The sequence below is a fragment of the Sinocyclocheilus grahami genome, unplaced genomic scaffold (genome assembly GCF_001515645.1).
Source record: "Sinocyclocheilus grahami isolate Dianchi unplaced genomic scaffold, SAMN03320097.WGS_v1.1 scaffold517.1, whole genome shotgun sequence".
Taxonomy (NCBI): domain Eukaryota; kingdom Metazoa; phylum Chordata; class Actinopteri; order Cypriniformes; family Cyprinidae; genus Sinocyclocheilus; species Sinocyclocheilus grahami.
Window position 1 is genome coordinate 226,007 of NW_015505696.1, and position 23,915 is coordinate 249,921.

Genomic DNA, 23,915 nt, shown 5'->3' on the forward strand with positions numbered 1-23,915 from the left:
CACTCACTCACACACACACGTACACACACACGTACACACACACACACACACACACACACACACACCCGTACACACTCACACACACACACCCGTACACACTCACACACACACACCCGTACACACTCACACACACACACCCGTACACACTCACACACACACACCCGTACACACTCACACACACACACCCGTACACACTCACACACACACACCCGTACACACTCACACACACACACCCGTACACACTCACACACACACACCCGTACACACTCACACACACACACCCGTACACACTCACACACACACACCCGTACACACTCACACACACACACCCGTACACACTCACACACACACACCCGTACACACTCACACACACACACCCGTACACACTCACACACACACACCCGTACACACTCACACACACACACCCGTACACACTCACACACACACACCCGTACACACTCACACACACACACCCGTACACACTCACACACACACACCCGTACACACTCACACACACACACCCGTACACACTCACACACACACACCCGTACACACTCACACACACACACCCGTACACACTCACACACACACACCCGTACACACTCACACACACACACCCGTACACACTCACACACACACACCCGTACACACTCACACACACACACCCGTACACACTCACACACACACACCCGTACACACTCACACACACACACCCGTACACACTCACACACACACACCCGTACACACTCACACACACACACCCGTACACACTCACACACACACACCCGTACACACTCACACACACACACCCGTACACACTCACACACACACACCCGTACACACTCACACACACACACCCGTACACACTCACACACACACACCCGTACACACTCACACACACACACCCGTACACACTCACACACACACACCCGTACACACTCACACACACACACCCGTACACACTCACACACACACACCCGTACACACTCACACACACACACCCGTACACACTCACACACACACACCCGTACACACTCACACACACACACCCGTACACACTCACACACACACACCCGTACACACTCACACACACACACCCGTACACACTCACACACACACACCCGTACACACTCACACACACACACCCGTACACACTCACACACACACACCCGTACACACTCACACACACACACCCGTACACACTCACACACACACACCCGTACACACTCACACACACACACCCGTACACACTCACACACACACACCCGTACACACTCACACACACACACCCGTACACACTCACACACACACACCCGTACACACTCACACACACACACCCGTACACACTCACACACACACACCCGTACACACTCACACACACACACCCGTACACACTCACACACACACACCCGTACACACTCACACACACACACCCGTACACACTCACACACACACACCCGTACACACTCACACACACACACCCGTACACACTCACACACACACACCCGTACACACTCACACACACACACCCGTACACACTCACACACACACACCCGTACACACTCACACACACACACCCGTACACACTCACACACACACACCCGTACACACTCACACACACACACCCGTACACACTCACACACACACACCCGTACACACTCACACACACACACCCGTACACACTCACACACACACACCCGTACACACTCACACACACACACCCGTACACACTCACACACACACACCCGTACACACTCACACACACACACCCGTACACACTCACACACACACACCCGTACACACTCACACACACACACCCGTACACACTCACACACACACACCCGTACACACTCACACACACACACCCGTACACACTCACACACACACACCCGTACACACTCACACACACACACCCGTACACACTCACACACACACACCCGTACACACTCACACACACACACCCGTACACACTCACACACACACACCCGTACACACTCACACACACACACCCGTACACACTCACACACACACACCCGTACACACTCACACACACACACCCGTACACACTCACACACACACACCCGTACACACTCACACACACCCGTACACACTCACACACACACGCACACACACCCGTACACACTCACACACACCCGTACACACTCTCACACACACACACACCCGTACACACTCTCTCACACACACACACACACACGCACGCACGCAGAGCACACACACACACACCCCCACACACTCACTCACACACACACACACACACACACCCGTACACACTCTCTCACACACACACACACACACACACCCGTAAAAATAATAAAAAAAAAAAAATTTATTCTATATTTTATTATTTGAGACACTCACTGCTCAGCGCTGATGTCACACTCTCTCACACACACACACACACACACACCCGTAAAAATAATTTAAAAAAAAAAAATTTATTCTATATTTTATTTTATTGTCTTCATTATTCATGCCAACAAAGTCCTTCAGATGTAACTGTTTGAGACACTCACTGCTCAGCGCTGATGTATTCCTCCTCGATGGGCTGACAGGCCACTTTCCCGATCCGCACTCCGTTCTGGATGTCTTTGAACTGAAGGCCCAGATTCTCTCCGCTGATGGTCAGTCTGGTTCCTCCCTGCCGCGGGCCGGTCTCAGGAAACAACTGCACCACGACAGATACACAAATTACACTTTTTTTGCATGAACTACACCTTGAAAACAATTCACAGAGACATAGACATGAAGGAAAACATCAGAACCGAGTGCATCGGCAGCCATAGAGACCTTCAGCCAAACACAAGCGCAGAAGCAAACACAAACGGGTAATTGGTTTCAGAGGGACTGCTTTAATTTAACATTCACACATTTTTACAGATAGACGGATGAAAATACGAAAGCGCAGCTTGAGAGAGAGTAAAGCAGAGGAACAGAGAGAGAATAGGTGAACATCTTCTGAACAGATGGCTCTCGGAGCGCCTATGGTGTGCTAATAATCCACGTGATAAATTAATTCTACTCCAAATTAAATTAACACCTAATCTAATGAGTAAAAGACGACAGCGGCACCGCACAGAGAGAGCGCGAGCATGAGAAATCGAACGAGGAGAACAAAAGGAGTTTAATTAACACAAGGGGGTGTAAATTTAGTAAGAAGATCTTTTAAAAGTTAATATTCCGTCGACAGGAGAACTTGCAACTCGATGTAACGCCACAGAAAATCTGCTTCCAGAGCAACAGAGAGCGAGGAACAAAGAACTGAAGGAAGAAGCAAGAAAACTTATGATATCAAGGGCTTGTAATGTGAAAATGACTAAATAATTATTTAGTAGTATTTCACTTTTTTTTTAAAGAAACATTTTAATAAACATTACTATTGCAATAAAAAAATTTTTTTTTTTATATGTAAATGAAATATAATTTGAATACTACTACTAATAAATATTTACTACTACTATTATTATGATTATTATTATTAAAAACAATACAAATATTTACATTAAAAAATTAAATAAAAACATATTGCAATACTATTGTTTTACTGTAAATTAAAAACGAGTGTAACCAATAATAATAATAATAATTAGCTTTTATTTTGGTGGAAACCACAGGGAGACCTTAAAACTTCTGTTTTGTTGACAATAGCTTTATACACAGGTTTGAAAATCTAATTAATTTTGATTGATTGTTTATAATTTAGCGTGAAGCCAGTGACCACAGCTATATTCATAGAGACCAGGAAAAATAGAAAAAGTAAATAAACTGAAGAAAACATCAAATAGAAAAACTTTTATAACAGGTTTTAGAGTTCATCTTTGAGCCCTGGTTTGCAGTAGCTCACCCTGGTGATGCGCGGGTGCATGCAGCGGCTGTTTCCGGCGCTCGCGTGCATCCAGGTGTGTTCCTGCGGAGCGCATTCCTGCCGCAGAGAGCACTTCTTGTCCTGAACACACCAGCCGCACTCGAAGCTGGGGTCGGCCTTCAGACACAAACCACAGCTCTCCCGCAACGCGTAACACTTATACAGGTGCGCTGCAGAGAGGAAGAGAGCTTCGCTTACGATTCATGGACAAGAGGAAACTCTGCTCATTATCTAAATCTCATGCTGCATCCCATTCAACAGGATGATGGCCTTTCCAGGAAACTCAGATCTTCAACGACACTGTCAAGGGTTTCCAAACTGATTCCAGGGAAATATTCACAGAGAAAATAAATAAATAAATTCCAATGATAATAAATAATAGTATAAAAAAACAAAGATTAACGTAAATGTAGATAAATATATACAAAGACACATTTTTAGAAATAAATAAATAAATAAAATAATAATAGATTAAAACAAACAAACAAATAAATGCTAGCTTTAAGGAAATTAATAGATAAATTAAAATTAGATTAAAAATATAAATAAGTAAATTAATAAATAAACAATAAATATTAGATTAAAATAAACAAGAATAACTAAATTATTAAAATAACTAAATAAACAAAGGTTAAAATGAATAAGCATTTAACAGTACAGTCCTATAATGAATAAATCAAATGTAATATTAAATTAATAGAAGCTAAATATTTTTCTAATAAACATTTTTATAGCATAATTTGGGTCTTTATACAGAAAACAGTATCGTTGGCTTTTTAAATGTAAGATTTTTAAGGGTGCTTTGCACAAAGATGATCATATTTGGGTGTCTGTGGCATATAAATGAAACAACGTATCTATCGTATCTATCAATTAAAGTGCCAAGCTAATGGTAACACTGCCATTTTGTTTCTCTCTACGCTGTATTCTAAGCCTAAATTGGTCAGAAGAGATATGAAGTAGAATTATCCCACATCTGACTGTGAAGGGATGACAGCATGAGTTCTAAATGATGCCAGCATTATGAATCATGAGTAACAACACGCCTGCAGAGCTGAAGGACAGGAATCATTTATTACAACACTGCATCTGCTTTTCCTGCTTACAAACTGTAGAGAATGTGAAGCGTGCTTGTTTATACACGCAGACGATGCTTTAAAACATTTACAGATGCTGCATCTCTCTGCTGCAGCATCCTGTGGCGGTTGCTAGGCTACCGGCTACAGTGCGCCGCAGTGGTCGCCATGGTTACCTTGGATGTTGTGAGGGTTGTCAATGATGAAGTTTCCATTCCACACAACAGACAGATCAACGGGAAGATCGCTGATGTCACTTCCTTCATAGTTATACTGCAACACAACAACAAACAACATTTAACTCAATCCAACACATAAATACATTTAACTAGATTCGAGTGGTGTTTGCCTGTGAAAGACTCACTAACATGGTGCTTAGGTGATGCCAGACGGGTACTTTAACATGTAAAGCATCTCCTCAGGCGACCGTGAGGCCGTTCTTGACCTCTACTCTGTTATTTTACTGGTTTATTAATATGATATTATTTATTTAAGAGCTGGGACGATGCACGTACACTGCACACAGTGAAGGACGCTCGCTAATAAGGGTTTACAAAACCATGTCCTTCTGAACTCGTGTCTTTGGTCACCAGCAGAAATCAACCTCCCGCGTCCTTTCACTCGCCCTTAACTCTCATTAAAGTTTCAGTGAGTCTGTTCTCCAGCGGACGTCTTCCCAAGACAAACATCTGCTCTCATTTAACATCATTGCTATTTTCTCATAACACTACAGGTCCAGAGAGGAGGTGCAGGTGTGTGTGGGTGTGTTTTTATGGATAAAGAGAAACCAGTGCTTTTGAAAATACAATGAAACACCATTCGTTACTCATTTTATTTCCGTAATGTCAAAAAGTAAATATGATACAACAACAAGAATCAATATTTGCATTATTTGCATTAACACATTTAGTGCTGGTATTAACTGTATAAATTACATGTAATCTGGATTACATAATCAGATTCCAAAAATTAAGTACGTGTAATAAGCTTACATTACATTTATCAGACTATAGTTACTTTATTGATTACATGATTATTCAGACAATAGCAATAAATGATTCATAATGTATTGATTTCCCTTATTTCAACATTGCTTCAACTACTAATGAACACATTAATATTTCAGTTAACACTAACAGTGGGATAGTTAACCATGTACTACTATACGCACAAATTCACATTAAATCTTATTTACATATAACGCAGGGCTGTGCAATTGTTTGTTTTTTTGCCAGCTGAACCTCTTTCACTAATATATCTACTTGAAGTGCCCCTGAGATTTTAAGGTAGCACGTTAATAATTAAGTAATGCATTTGTATATTCACAGTTCTGAACGATTCTAAATGCTGATAAACGATTTAGGTCAAAAGTAATCTAAAAGTAGTCTGATTATATTACCTAAAATATGTACTGTAATGGATTACGTTACTAACCACAATTTTTGTCATGTAATTTGGAATCTGTAAAGGACTGCACTTCATAAGAAATCTACCCAGCACTTAATATATTTAAATAGATTAAATCATTCTTTTTTAATAGATTTAATAAATCAGAATAAGGTTTGTTGGCTGTGCTGAAGTCACAACATCCCAGACCTGCGGCATGGATGAAAAACGACAGGAGAGGAGGAATATTTGCGTGTGTGTGAGTGTGAGAGTGTGTGTGAGAGAGTGTGAGTGTGTGTGTGAGAGTGTGTGTGTGTGTGTGTGTGTGTGTGAGAGAGAGAGAGAGAGATGGAGTCAGCAGGACTCACATGAGAAAACACACAGAACACACGTCTGAACCCGCGAGAGATCGACAGCATGAATCACTGAATAGAGATTAATGAAGGAGCACTACAGCGCTTCACCGCGGTACCTCCCTCTGAGAGAAGAGAGAAGCGCATTTAAGACAGACACACAACACACAGGAATAAATAAATGAAATGCTTCAGAAAGAGAGAGAGAGATTCTGTAGAAGGCACGCTTAGATACTTGCTTCTTTTGAGAGCAGACCTGCATTGAGTTGTTAGAAAGCAAAGCTCTCTGAAACACACACACACACACACCACAGAGATTTCAAAGAGCACTAGAACAGAACATACTCTGAGGGGAAAAAAACTATGTGAGGCTGAGGTGCTGTGGATGAGTGCCAGGGCATCGCTATGCAGTTTGGTAGGTTGTTCTCAGTGGTTTTGACATGTTGCTAAGTGGTTGCTAGGGCATTCTGGATATACTTACTGTCTCACCCTCTGTGATATTCTGGTCTGTAAATATGCCACAAATCACTAACCCACATATAAGCGATGATAACAGTGATGCTGTCCATCGGATAAAACACACACTCATCTGTCATTCATTATTTGCATTTGCACTCATGAGCCACGGATAATTAACTAGATACTAACGATTTGGTCTCTCATTAGCTAGGAAATGAAAAATGATTTATGGTCTGAACATGAGCACTGCTCTGTCTTACATGTATTTTATAGTAATTAATTCACCCCGCAGGCTGCAGCCGTGCGATCGATTTATTTGGCGAGAGACTGACGCTTTTGAGCAGCCGGTTAACCTCTCACCGGCGTGGGAAGGCGAGTGCTCGTCTAATTAAATAAACGAGAGCTGACGCGGCAAGGCTGAAGAGGACAATGTGTATGAGTGTGTGTAAGCAGCTGCATCAAATGATAATCACTGGAAAGAGTTTGATTTCATTTACTAATATACGTGTTCTATATAAAGAGAGCACAGCCACCCACTGCAGAACACATGCTTCCTATTTCCGCATCTCACCAAGATTATTATCATTAACCAAAACCATTACAAAGATGAAAACCAGCAGTGAAAAATAAATTGTTGGCTGGCAACTGGAGGCTGCTAAACAATAAATGCATGCATCAATAAATGCATAAACAAGTGAATAAAAGCAAGCATGCATAAATAAATAAGTGCATAAATGCAAACATGCATAAACAAATAAATGCATAAATAAGTGAATAAAAACAAGCATGCTTAAACAAATAAAGGCATAAATAAGTGAATAAAAACAAGCATGCTTAAACAAATAAAGGCATAAATAAGTGCATACATGCAAATATGCAGAAACAAATAAATGAATAAATAAGTGAATAAAAACAAGCATGCAAAAACAAATGCATAAATTATTCATGCATGAACAAATAAAGGCATAAACAAGTGCATAAATGCATGCATGCATAAGTAAACAAATAAACGCATAAATGCATGCATTACAGACAAAAATCAATGTATATAATTAAACAAGATGTGCTCATCTGATATTTACTACATCCTGTGCTGTAAAACTAAAACGTATAATGAAGTTTCTGAACAATTGAAACTAAATAAAATGAGATTGAACTTAAAAAGCAAACTCCAAAAAAGAAATAAAAATACAAAGTAGTGAACCTTTCAAAGCTATAATAAGCCAAGTCATAGTTTCTTTCTTTTGTCTTGTTGATCTGATCTTCACACAGTCACGGCAGTAATCATATGTTTGGCGGTGGGAGTCTCATGTGGGACGCTGAAGGATGTTGATTTAGTGATTCAGCTGATGGTTTAATGATCTTGTCCTTCCTCTGACCCTGGCTATTGTGTCCTGAAGCGGGACCCTTGCTGCTCCGGGGATGTTGTAACATGGACCCCTGTGGGCAAATGTCTCAATTCTCCCAAAGCAAATAAATATTAAAATAAAAGCGTGTGCTTATATCAAGCTAACCTAATTCAGACCAATTTATTTGTTGTTCATTCAAATTTGAGATATACACATAAAATCCAACCGAGTACAGAACAATGCAATAAATTAAATACTCTGATAATGCTGTTGTAAGCTTAACTGTGGTAAAATTATGGCTTTTTGTTTTCCACTTAAACTTCATTTAAGAGTGAGAGAATAATGCATCATTCGGACTCATCTTCATACAATAACTATCATTAAAATAATATTACTCTCAAGTCCCTCCACATTCAATTGTAAACTTTATTTCTCCTAAGTGATTAATGATTTAAAGCAGTTCTATATCTGCTGTCCCCACACACACACACACACACACACACACACACACACACACACACACACACACACAGGATCAGGTGCAGTGAGTTTCTAAAAGCCTCTGCTGTTCCTGAACAGCCCCTGGCTACAGTCTCTCTCTCTCCTCATTCTCTCTTGCTTCATTTTTCTTTACCGTAGTATCTATTACTGCTGTGTCGCTCTCACACTGTAATTAATCATCTTTTTTTTATCGGTGTCTCCTCTAATTGGTTCTCATCAGAACTCTGCTGCACTTCACAACACACACACACACACACACACACACACACACGCACTCACACTCATGAGAGCCGCTCTATTCGTTTCTATTCTCCTCCCAGCCTGTTTTCTGACAGACTGAAAGAGCTTCATAAAGGAAGATGAATATTGAGCTGATATTGTACGTCAGACGTGTCTTCAGGGACAAATGCAGCAACGTGATTACCAAGCATGTGTAATGCAGCCACAGAAAGATACGGTTAACTTATGTTTCATTTAAAAAAATATATATTTATAAATCGATCCAGAGATTATATATTAATATTTTTATTAATAATTTTATGGATAAATGATTCCTCACTACTATTATTAGTAGTACTATTATAATTAACACACACACACACACACACACACACACACGCACTCACACTCATGAGAGCCGCTCTATTCGTTTCTATTCTCCTCCCAGCCTGTTTTCTGACAGACTGAAAGAGCTTCATAAAGGAAGATGAATATTGAGCTGATATTGTACGTCAGACGTGTCTTCAGGGACAAATGCAGCAACGTGATTACCAAGCATGTGTAATGCAGCCACAGAAAGATACGGTTAACTTATGTTTCATTTAAAAAAAAATATATTTATAAATCGATCCAGAGATTATATATTAATATTTTTATTAATAATTTTATGGATAAATGATTCCTCACTACTATTATTAGTAGTACTATTATAATTAGTATTACCAGTTTTATTCAGCAAGGTTGCATTACATTTATCAAAAGAGACAATAAGGACTTTTGTAATAATATCTATTTAATAAATGCTATTCTTTTGAACTTTTGAATCCTGAAAAATAAAATGTATCACGGTTTCCAGAAAAATATTGTGCAGCACAACTGTTTTCATCATTGATAATAATCAGAAATGTTTCTCGAGCAGCAGATCAGCATATTATACTGATTTCTGAAGATCATGTGACACTGAAGACTGGAGTAATGATGCTGAAAATACAGCTGCGCATCACAGAAATACATTACATTTTACTATATATTCACATAGAAAACAGCTATTTTAAATTGTTATATTTTTCATGATTTTTCCAGCATGTTTGATCAAATAAATGAGCGGAAGAGATACACAATAGTGTATATACTAAGCTCAAAAACACATTTGTCATCATCTAGCTTGACAGCCCTTCAAACCACATTTCCCATGAGCCCCTCTCACTTCCTGCGAGTGCAGCTTTATCCAGTTAGAGGAATGCCAGCTGTGGTTTTCCCATGCATCCGAGCGCCAGCTCACGATCCCAGCGGTTCAGACGCCACGAGGGAGGAGTGTGTTTATGTGTAATGCTTACTGATGCAGTTTTTGGGTCGGTTCTGACCACTAGAGTGCAAGAAGAGCCTTCAGATGGAAACCACAAGAACACAATACAACCCAATCGTCCAGAGAGAAACACGCAGCCAAACCGAGACAACGAGAAGAGCTCGAGTCCAAAAACACACGCCCATCTACACAGACACAAGCTGTTTATAATGCTCAAACTCTGCCAAATAAGTTTCTGCTTTCAACTAACGGACAGCAGCACGAATCCTCCACCATCTGTGCTGCTTCAACAAAACAATAAGACACTGTGTGTGTGTTTGGATATACATACTGTTCTCATCTGCCACGCTTCTTATTAGATCAATGCGCCGGTTATTAAGTATGTTTGCAACAGTGTGTAGGAATAACACAAGTTCACTATAATCTATGCACTCTGGATGAATAACCCATATCACACACATGCACATGCCGAGGACGGGGGATTAATCATAGATCATCATTGCATTGATCAGCATGCGTTATCAGGAGCGTCACATGCACTGGAGTGTGTGTATGTACATGTGTGACTCTGATATCATCATGTGATTTAGATGGTGGGATTCAATCTAACTTAACGTGATTTCATCTGAAAATAACAGTTTAACTGCTTTCTTATTTAACATGCTGAATCAATGATATGAAAGTGAAGATTATATCATCTTAATTCATCACTGTGAGTTACTTTATGCAAGTGCGTGAACGCAAACTCATATCCAAGATCAATTTCATTTGTTGCTGCCACATGACATCTGAAATGTGTTGGACTACAATTAACATCTGCATTATCAGCACTGCCACAAGAGGCGCTATAGGGAACATTATACAGTCTTTCAAAAGAGCCTAATGCATAAAGGTAAGATTTATTTTTTTTTTTAATTGAGAGAAGTGTTTTCTGCTCACCAAAGCTGCATTTCTTTGATTTAAAAAAACATGTTAAAGTAAAAAATATTGTGAAATATTACAAATATGTTTTCTATGTGAATATATTTGAAAATGCAATTTATTCTTGTGATGCACAAATTTTCAGCATCATTACTCCAGTCTTCTGCGGAAGATTATTTCAGCCGCATAAAAGAGAGAAAAAAAACATGCTTTAGTAAATCATATTTATGAGATTAAAAATCCTAAATATGATATTTTTTAAAAAGGCAAAATTATGAGACACTAAATCGTAATTATGAGAATGATGACATAAAAAGTCAAAACTGAGACTGAGAAAAAAAACATTTTTTCTAATAGCTGCATCTTTTTGTGGCATAATTTTGACTTTATATCTCATAATTATGATTTACCAAAGCATGATTTTTTTCTAATGTGGCAGAAATGGACTTCCATAAGTGTCACGTGATGCTTCAGAAATCAGTATAATATGCTGATTTGCTGCTCAACAAACATTTCTGATTACTATCAATGTTGAAAACAGTTGTGCTGCTGAATATTTCTGTGGAAACTGTGATGCATTTTATTTTTCAAGAGTCACAGATTGGGTTGCAAAAAACTGGGAAATTTCCAGTAAATTTCAGAAATATTCCAGAAATTTGTGAAACTTTCCAGGATTTTTGGAAATATTCCAAGGATTTTTGGAAAGTTTCTGGAATTTTTTTTCAAACTTTTGAACGGAACAAACCTGAAAAGTGAAAGACTTTAGTAGGTTTCTGTCTCGATAAACAGCTGCTTGTGTTGATGCTCCAGTGAGATGATGTGTGAAACTCACGGTGGTTTTCTGGCACTGGATGCTGGAGCTGTTGAAGCGCAGCGCCGTCACGCTCTGCGTCTCGCCCTGGATGTGGAAGATGCACTCGTAGTTCCTCTGACCGGACTGAGGCTGTGGAAGGTTGTGTGCCGACAGTGTGATGGGCTTCGGGACGCCGACGGGGATGAAGATCTGAGTCGACGGCAGAATCTGAGGACAGTCCTGTGAAAACAAGACCAGCATCTGTTATCATCAGCTGACTCAAACACTTCTGGAAAGGGGCATAATTCTTACTGAAACAACAAAACACAGGAAGGACATCGAGCGATCAGTCGTCCAGACCAGCTGACATGTTTGACGTTTGCTTAAACAAGCCTGATGGGGAACATATGGAGCAATGTCACGCAAAGACCTGCAGGAGAAACGAGCTGGACGCCGACATTATCTGGAGAATATCCCAGAATACCTCACTGCTCTGTGTGTGTGTGTGTGTGTGTGTGTGTGTGTGAGAGAGTATGTGTGTATGAGAGAGTGCGTGTGTATGAGAGAGTGCGTGTGTGAGTGCGAGTGTGAGTGCGAGTGTGTGCGAGTGTGTGTGTGTGTGTGTGTGAGAGTATGTGTATGTGTGTATGAGAGAGTGCGTGAGTGTGAGTGCGGGTGCGTGTGTGTGTGTGTGTGTGTGTGTGTGTGTGTGAGAGAGTATGTGTGTATGAGAGAGTGCGTGTGTATGAGAGAGTGCGTGTGTGAGTGCGAGTGTGAGTGCGAGTGTGTGCGAGTGTGTGTGTGTGTGTGTGTGAGAGTATGTGTATGTGTGTATGAGAGAGTGCGTGAGTGTGAGTGCGAGTGTGTGTGTGTGTATACACTTGAGGCAAACATGAGACACTTTTGTTTGCCTCAAGTGTACATTTAGCAGGTGTCAAGGGATCAAGAGGACAAAACCAAGAGCAGGCATTCCTCCAGGCGTCTAGACAGCAATCCCTCCTCAAACCGAAGGAAATTCTCCTGATGTGATTCTGATTTCATCCATAAACTGACAGTATTTTTGGTAACAGCGCTGGCTTCCTGTCTTTTGCTTATTTAGCGTAAAGAGTGACCACAGCAGCGTCCGGTCAGCCAGTAAACCACAGCAACCTTACAGACGTAAACGAGCAATGAGGAAGGATGTTTGCTGAATAAGTGTTCAAAACGTTCCACCGGGATTTTTAGAAAGCCTGGATATTTTTGAAGGGCTTCTGCAGAAGCAAACCTTGAGCTTTGTGTGGCCAAACAACGATGGCTATACCACGTTCATCATGATCCTTTAGTCAAAGAAAATAATAAAACAATCCTTCATAGAAGGGCATACAGTACCATTCAAAAGTTTGGGGTCAGTAGGATTGCTTTAAGAAGAAACTTAATACTTTTATTCATCAAGGATGCATTAATTCGATCAAAAGTGACAGTGAAGACATTTATAATGATTTCTATTTCATATAAATGCTGTTCTTTTGAACTTTCTATTCATCTGTGAATCCTGAAAAATAAAATGCATCACGTTTTCCACAAAACAATATCGTGCAGCACGACTGTTTTCAACATTGATGATAATCAGAAATGTTTCTCGAGCAGCAAATCAGCATATTATACTGATTTCTGAAGATCATGTGACACTGAAGACTGGAGTAATGATGCTGAAAATACAGCTGCGCATCACAGAAATAAATTACAGTTTAACAGAGATTCACATAGAAAATACCTATTTTAATTTGTAATAATATTTCACAATTTTCACTGTATTTACTATTAATATGCATTATATTTACTATTTTCTGATCAAATAAATGCAGCATTTGAATGGTTTTGTGTGCACAAACAATTATTAACTCTGCAGCAAAAGCAGCTCAAAGACTATTGGTTTTACTTTATCTATGCCATACCTGCTCTGAAAATATCATATCTCCCACCATGAAACATTAATATTTGGTCCGGTAAGCAGCGGCCCGGAGCACAAGCACCATAAAATCCACTTTGAACACAGCTTTGTGCAATAAATGGAAAACGAGCCGTAATATGACTTCAAGAAGCCCGTCAGAAAGCCACCGATCATCCTCAAGTCAGTGTGCTGAACTCATTTAAATGTTTAAATTCAATTGATTTAAAGTAAATGGCCTCATTTAAATATCTCCGTGTTAAATTGAATGGAAAGCAAACGTCGTTTAGATGTCAGAGCTCTTCAGACGAGGATCTGTTCCCTAGTGAGCCGCCGGTGCTGTCTACAGAGGGAGCGTCTTCAAAGACTGCATCCTAACTGAAGTAGAGCCTCAAAAGCAACTGATATAAAGAACACAAGACTCTACTAGCAAATTAACATGTTGCTATGCTAAAAAAACTTGATCATTAAAGCATAAATACACAGCACACACAATTATTAGGTGCAACTGAATTACTTTTTCATATTAAATGAAGAAAGTCAATATTTCTCTAGGCTCTGTCTGCTATCTTGGATGCTTTTTTGCTGTCTTCAGACTCCTTTGGGAACTTCCAGCCTACAAGTTTGGAAATGTGAGTTTGCTCAGTGAAAAAATAAAGCGATGCAATGGGAAACTCTGTATTTAGTTCTCTCTTTTTCAATAACTGACAAAGACAAGAAGCTTTATAGTGCTAATTCAACTAAATGAAGAGCAAAGGCTGAGCATTAGGTGTGTCATTGATGTTTTGAGTATTTTGTTATACTTGCAGTGGCACAGAAAATGAATTAATAAATGCAGTTGTGTCGCACAGACCTGTCGTCTCAAAATTCAATAAAATGAGTAATAGTTACTGTAAAACTTATGGTTATTCTTCATCAACAATAAACAATATTTGAATTAATTATTTGCACAGTCAAAATGTACAATTACAACTTTTTGATTTATTTAATCAATATCAGTCAGTGTTATTAATGTTTACCAAAATGATTTTAATCGTTTTAGTTATTGAAATAAATCTAAAATATAATAGAAATATGACATGAAAACTTCAACTAAAATTAGAAATGGTGTCTTGGCAGTTAACGGAAATAAACTAAGTTATAATAAAACTAAAACTGAAATAATAAATTAAAGCTTAATAGAAATATATTTTAAAAAGACAATTCACAAAACAAAATTATCAAAAAGCAAACAAATTAAAATTTAAAATATAAACATAAAAGGTAATTCAAAACATGAATAAATAATATAATAGTAAATAAATAATAAAATATAAATATTACATGAAAAACTTAAACAAAAATCAGAAATGTTGCCTTGGCAATTAACGGAAATAAAATAAGTTATAATAAAACTAAAACTGAAATTATAAATTAAAGCTTAATAGAAATATTAAAAAAAATAATACAAAATAAACATGACAAGTTCACAAAACAAAATTACCAAAAAGCAAACAAATTACAATTGAAAATATAAACATAAAAGGTCATTCAATACATTAATAAATAATATAATAGTATATAAATAATCAAATATAAATATTACAAAAAAAAACTTAAAAAATCTGAAATGTTGCCTTGGCAAATAACTGAAATAAAATAAGTTCTAAAACTAAAACCGAAATAAAAAATAAATTAAAGCTAAATAGAAATATTAAATGACAAATTCACAAACTAAAATTACGAAAATTTTAAATAAAATTGAAAATAATAAAGCTAATTCAAAATATTCATAATACTAGAATTATACTGATTCCAACTATTTTCCAAGAGTCACGATTCACTAATTAACGCTTCCAACTTCAAATCCAGTAACCGTGGTGTTACTTGTGTTTCACACCTCATTCGCATGATTTATGACTCACCGCAATGCATTCTGGGATTGCCTTTCAGTGAAGGAAACAATGAGACCTCGCTATAGAATTCAACAGAAACTAGTTATCTTACAAGACAGCACAGAGCTGCTGCCTATCTTTTGGACCCGGCTCTGCATCAGGACACCAATGAGGCCTAAAAATACAGTCTAGGTAGGCAGCGCACCAGCGTACGGAGCAGACTCGCTAAAAATAACCAGTGATGCATATAAATGTGAACGTGTGAGAGAATGCATGCTGGAAAGAAGGTGTCGGCCAAGAACAAAGGAAGAGAAAGAGCGAGAGAAGACAGGAGAGGAAGTAATCACTCTGATAAAGTCATTTCTCTGCACCTCCCTCTCTCTTTCTCTTCTCCTCCTCTGGTTTAATTATTCAAAGTGGATTAGATCTGCGCTTCAGCTGCCCAGCGATGAATATTACACAGACGCAGAGAGAGAGAAAGAGAGGGGAAAGATACAACAGGGTGGCAGATATGAACTGAGAAGAAAGGAACAGAGCAGAGAGGGGAAAAAAGCTGAAAACGACAGACATGCTTGAATGTCGGCATGCTGGAGCAGAGAATTGTGGGTAATGGGGTCAGAGGTGATGCTAAAGGCCATGTGACCCGTTTACAAGGTCTCTCTGGAATGCAGGCGCTGTAGTCATGACGACTGGCGTGTTTCACAGCACACATGTGATAAAACTCCCTCACTTCAGCCTGATCGACTTTAACCGGCTGTCACTCGTTGTCTGGTTGTTCTGCGGCTCTCAAACAGAGAGTCGGGGAGATAAGAAAGAATCCTACACGAGGAATATCAGCGCGTCGTGACAGGAAAAGTGAAAGAACCGACAGCGTAAAAGCAAATCGTGTGTTAGAAATGAAACGCAGACTCTTTCTGCCGCACTTATTCTAATCTTTATCATCTCGGAGCCTCTAACAGACACCATCACTGATATATTCTTGCTTTTATACTCGAATGGAGAACAAACGCTCAGCACAGACCTTCAGAGGTGCAGAAAAGACGAATGCATTTGCACAATTAAGCGCCGAATTTGGCAGGTACATAAAATCCCCAGTAACTCAACTTAAGTACAGACGTCAACATGATTTACATTAAAAACAAAAGTGGCTGTGCATTCGGAGTTTTATTTTTTTAAGAAATTAATACTTTTATTGATCAAGGATGCATTAAATTGATGAAAAGTGACAGTAAAGACATTTATAATGTTACAAAAGATTTTGAAAATATGCTTAATAAATGCAGTTTTTTTTATACTTTCTATTCATCAAAGAATTCTGAAGAATAAAATGCATAATGGTTTCTACATAAATATTGTGCAGCACGACTGTTTTCAACATTGATAATAATCAGAAATGTTTCTCGAGCAGCAGATCAGCATATTATACTGATTTCTGAAGATCATGTGACACTGAAGACTGGAGGAATGATGCTGAAAATACAGCTGCGCATCACAGAAATACATTACAGTTTAACAGATATTCACATAGAAAACAGTTATTTTAACTTGTAATAATATTTCACTATTTTTTTACTGTATTTGATCAAATAAATACAGCATTGATAAGCAGAAGAGACTTTTGAATGGCAGTGTAAATCACAAATAATTCTTTATATTACAGTAGATTGCATGGAATGAACTTGCACTGGGATTTCTTATAAATTATTTTAAACAATTTGCACTCATAAACACTGATTTCTAGCCAAATGAAATTTTAATATGAGCTAAGCTATAGTCAAAAATGAATGTTTGCATGACATTTCCATGACATCAAAGCCTAGAAATCACCATTTTCAAATGTCCCCATGACTAAACATGTAAAATGTTTCATTTCTTCCTGGTGAGATCATTTTAAAAACATTCATAAAAAATGTTTTGCATAAAACCTCTGCCTAGTGTTATTAAAACTGTGGTAAAATATCTTACGGGTATAATTTCAAAGCCAGTAATTTATGTTTCATTGGCAGATAGCAAACAGATTTCAGGAAAATACTTATTCTGGCAAATGTGCATGAACTGACTCAAACGTAGTTTATTAGATGCATAAAACCACACTGTCTGATTGGCTGAGGAACCTTCCTTCCGCCAACGCCTTTCCTTCCCGCGGCCCACGCTTTATTTTCCACCTCTTCCCTGCTTCTGTCTCTCTGTCTTTCTCTCTCTCTCTCTCTCTCTCTCTCTCAGCCAGAGCTCTGGTGAAACACATGGCGTCACATCTATAATGTAATCTCCCACGTTAGTGCCAGCACCTTCCCACTCCCCTCACTCGGCTCACACTTTCTCCCTCGCACACATCTGGAGTCTATTAGAGGAAACCAGCGCGCTTCATCTGCTCTCCTAAAGGCTTTTAAAACACAGAATTATGGGAGATTCCCAGCGGACTCGCACTCAGCCAATGAGCGAGCGGCGATGATCGGACTCTATCGTCTTATCTCACTCCTCTCGCTCGCAACAGTATAACAGATCGAGTTTCTCATGAGTGAAAATCTGAGGGCGGAGGAGGAGGAAACGTGAGCGATCACACGAGAGAGATAAACACGCCGCTGAGTGTCCGAACCGGCCGTGATGATGCATCAGGTTTCCAGTGACAACTCAGTGAAAGCGAGAACAAATCAATGACAGCCAATCAGAACATATTCAGTGTTTAAACCCAATGTCAAATGCAGTTTGCAGCCCATTACACTGGCACTGTGTGATGTGTGACACTTGTATTGTGATGCACTGAAACTGGATATTAAATGAGGAGAAAACGGACGGGGACTTGATTTTATCCATCAGATCGGATTGGATGAATTGAGAGGAAATTAAATTAGGCTTGACATTTACATAGCACAGCATGTTTTACAGTAAACCGAAATTTAGCTTAACATAAAAATAGAATAAGTATTGAAAAACAACTAAAACTGAAATAAACACTAATAAAATCTATATAGACATATGTATTTTTAATAAACTATAAATGACAGACCAAAAAATTACTAAAAGTTTAATTGAAAATAAAAACAATTTATAAACTGATCAAAATATTTAAAAAAAACTATAATAGTATATCATTGATACTAAAATAAACTGCTTTTACATTTTCATAAGAAAATTCGAGTCTGTTTGCAGAAAAAAAAAATGCTATATAAATATTTATAATAATTATTAAAGTTTAATAATCAGTTACACTACACTCTAAAAAAAGATGATGCTAAATCGCACTAAAATTGGCTCGTCATCTCAGCATGTGCTTTATACTGTAACACCTATCTTTAAAGGTGCTGTACAGATTTTTTGAAAGAAATTAATATTTGTATTCATCAAGGACACATTGATCAAAAGTGCCATTAAAGACATTTCTAATGTTACAAAATATTTCTTTCTCAAATAAATGCTGTTCTTTTGAACTTTCTATTCATCTGTGAATCCTAAAAAATCAATTGTGTCACGGTTTCCACAAAAATGTTGTGCAGCACAACATTGATAATAATCAGAAATGTTTCTTGAGCATCAATCAGCATATTATACTGATTTCTGAAGATCATGTGACACTGAAGACTGGAGGAATGATGCTGAAAATACAGCTGCGCATCACAGAAATACATTACAGTTTAACAGAGATTCACACAGAAAGTTATTTTACATTGTAAAAATATTTCACATTTTTACTGTATTTTTGATCAAATAAATGCCTTTGTGAGCAGAAGAGACTTCTTTCGTAGTAATTTCTGGATGTGTTTCTTACCTCTGACATGTTCACGCGTCCCTCCTGGAAGGAGCAGTCGTTGGCGTTCTGTGTGCACAAGTGTCTGTATTTACACCAGTGACACGGGAACGAGCCGTTCACACAGGACAAGCACCTGGAGAGATACAGAACAATACAGATGAGACGCAACACACATTACAGAGTCAGAAAGCACAGCGCTCCACACGCGTCCTTGTGTTTTGACCTCACACGCTCTCATTCTGCCCATGAAAGAGTGTGAAATAATCTCTCATTCCCTCACAAAGATCCACTTTAGTAGGCGTCTCCGGTTTAAGAAAGAAAGTGAGCGATGACAAAAGAGAGAGAGATCAAAAAGACATGAGGACTTCCCATTAAAACACGAGCAGAGTAGATAAGAAAAGAGAGAGAGAAAGTGGAAATATGTGCCAAAAAAGAGTGCACTGACTTGCTGCTATTGGCAGCTGCCTTCTTAGGGAACATATTAACTAAAACACAACCTTTTAGATGACGGAACCGTACATACAGACAGAAACTCAAAATACACAAACAAGTATTAGTGAAAACGGCTCATTTTTAATTCGATTGAAGGGTCTCTCACAGACTCTGAAAGCATCTGAGGCTTCTGACTGCAATACAAAGTCATTTGTTTCAATTATTCAGTATTAAGTCCGGCAAAATTGTTCACTCAGTGACATTAACTGATGCTTTAGGACAAAGAGCTCTGACCTCATAATGGATTCAAGCATAGGGTCTAATTGACCAATCAGCCGTTGTGTTGAGAGCAGCTGTCCAATCAGAGTTGAGAAATGATTGCCTAATGAAATCAGGTATCTTAAAGAGCAGCATTCACAATGCTTTTCACAATTATTTGATTGTGTTATTAGATAAACCAGAAAAATGCAAGTTAAGAAAAAATTATATATATCTTAATTATCTATATCTATATAGATATATATATAGATTTATATATATATATATAGAGAGAGAGAGAGAGAGAGAGAGAATATATATAAATAAATAAAATATATTTTATAATTTTACATACAATAAAACAATGCTTTTAAGTTAACATCTCTGAGGATTTGATTGTTATCAGATAAAGCAGACAACTGTAATTTAAAATATAAATGTGACCTTATTTTTCTTCCTGACCCCTGCACCAATCCTGAGAGAGGGTTTAATCCCCGTCCCGTCTGGAGTGGGGCTGATTGAAGGGCTCTCTGGTTTAAGCCCCTCACGCTGAGCTCTCTTCCCCCACAGACGGGCGATGATTTCAGGGCGTCCCTGATCAGCGATCAGCAGAAACCCCCACACACACAGAAATCTAACACTCACTCTCTCATCGGGACGGTCATTTCCTTCACTCACATTCATTAAGATGCTGGGCTGTTCTAAAGCCTCCTACAAAAAGGACACCGAACACCTCCGATAGCCCTCATCACGGACAAACTCCATTTGGGTGAATCTCAAAAAAAGCGGTCAGGTCATATTTCTCCTCGAAAAGAAAGGAGAAAAGAAACTGTATTTTGCATAAAGAAAATGAAGCTTGCTTTTTCACAACCATTAAGATGTTTTGCATGAGATTGATTATTTTCATGACAATTAAGCACCTTTTTGTCTCCACATTCTCATTATCATAATGCAAATTAAGCAAATTTTCCCAAATTCTCATTATTGCAATGTAAAATGTAACTTCTGAGCTTTGTATAATTATATCCCTTCTTTATTATAATTGAATTTATTTACAAGAAAGAATGTAATTATTTGTCCAATGACAACACTACTTTACATAATTTAAATAATAATAATTTATATACAGTATGCATTTTATTATATATATATATAAACACAAATAAATAAATGACCTTTATTTTCATGATTCATGATTATGATTCTCAACTGTCATTACGTAACAACTTTTGTAACAATTGTACACACATTATCTAATGTGTGTGTCTATCTAACTAATGTACATCTGTACATCTAACTAATGTAACAATTTTTTCCCCCATTTAAATCAGCTAAAAATAAAGGTAGTACAAAAACTATCGCCTATCATACATTTTGATTGAAATCACTTTTTTGCAATAAAGCAATGAAAATAAGAATTTTGGATTACATAATTTAAAAAATACATTAAGATTTTTTTTTATTCTAAAGAAAAAGCTGTATGTGATGAATAATAAATTGAGGGAAGGAAATTATCATATTTTAATTGTTATAAAAATATCGCAAAAAAAGGCTCAAAAATAGGCTTTTCAATTGGCAAAAAAAAATCGTATTTCCTTCTTTTGATTTTAAGAGGAAATATGACCTGGAAATGTTCTTGACAGGTTTCGTGAAACTCATACACAATTTCTCTTGCTTTATTTCTTAATCATCTACAGCTTCAACAATGTCCATAATGACACTTTATTATCCAAAATACAGTCCTTTAAATTGCAGTTGCGCTTTTAGAGATGTGGACGCACTGAATAAAAAATCATGCGATTATCCAAGTACACAAGCTGGTCTTATCAGAGAAAAGCAGTGTGACCTAGTTTTAAATCTCACAGCTGATTATTTCTGCCCCGTTTCCCTCGATTTCAGATAGAGCTTCACCACATGAGTGTCTCCTTCAGAGGGAAAAATAAAATTAAAAAGAGAGGTTAATAAGATCTGCCTCTGGATGAAGAACAGCAGAGCCAGCTGCTATCTAAACACTCGTGTGTCAGGAGTTTTTGCACTTAACTGTGATAAAATCACTGAAACCTTGAGTGGCTTTCTGCTTTTATAACACCACAGACAATGTAGTGCATTAGTGTGCTCGTGCATTAATATAGACACCGTTTTATGTCATAACTAAAACGGTTTTGAATGTAGCAAATTTTAGATTCATGATACTAAACACTTATAGCGTTTAATAAAGTCTACGGCTCCATCCTAATTCATAATCTTCTACTATAAGCACATACTTATTAATATTGGACACACAGCATCATAAAATTGTGTTTTGAAATCACAGATCTGTGTATGTTTGTCTATATAGTTTTTTTAAATATATATATATAGTTTTACTTTTAGTTGATTCAGTACATCAAGTTATTATGAACATGAGAAATGTTTGTTTGGGCAACTGAAATGAAATAAGATGAAGTTTTTAAATATTGTATTTGATTTCATTTAATGTTTTATTACAAGTAACACAAATGCTCTTTTACGGTTTTTGTTTAAGTTTACTATAATAACCCTGCTGTTCACTACCCAGGCACCTTCAGCATATTATATTTGTATTAACATACTAATATTTGAGACTCTGAAATGGAGCAATTTTATTCCTCTTAATTATGATTTTTTTTTCCTTTTCACAAAATGTTAATTTTTTCTCAGACAATCAAAAAGCATGAAACATCAATGGCAAACAGCTTTGATGCAGCATTTCAATTATACAGAAACTAGACGGGTCAAAATTGGCATATTCCGTGACCGAATGCACATTTTAAAAAACCATTAATGCAACCAAACCTTACACAAACCACTCAGTTTCAGTATTTTATTCTTAATGCAGCCTGATCTAAATAAGAGCTTCTTCTCAATCCCCAATCATATTTGGGACACAATAAACCCTCAAACTACACAGGACAGATATGATGATGATCTGAAAACAAAACCACTGACTGAATCTGTGGAACAGACTGAAGGTGTTATACTGTATAACCATCAAACCCACTATCAGTCAAAAGCTTGAAGATCTTCAAGACTTTGAGATCTAGAAGAGAAGCTTCTAGTGAGTGCTAGTGTGTATGATCTAGCAGTGTGTGTTTACTGACTCTGCTGGCGTGTGATGGGGACGAGCTCTTTGGCTGACGGCGAGAGGCAGTAGATCCGTGATCCATGTATTGTTCCTTCGGTCTCGGTGTAATCCTCGAAGGAACAGTCCACCCCTGCGGAAAGATCTGGGACGTTGAGGGCCTGCAGGACCAGCTGCCAGATCAATGGAGAAAACAGACAAAGTGAAAAAGCTTGGCCCACGTCCCCATAATTCATCTGCTTGTTTTTAAAATACACTCTACACGACATCTGCTGCTCCATATTGCTGCGTGTCTGCTAGCGCTCCATATAGTGTACCACTCCTCAACAT

General features: G+C 38.0%; 1 pseudogene; it reads right to left on the reverse strand.

The window, feature by feature from the left end:
* The window catches only part of LOC107554856 (plexin-A1-like), a 139,328-nt pseudogene that overhangs the window by 41,903 nt on the left and 73,510 nt on the right, over positions 1-23,915 (reverse strand).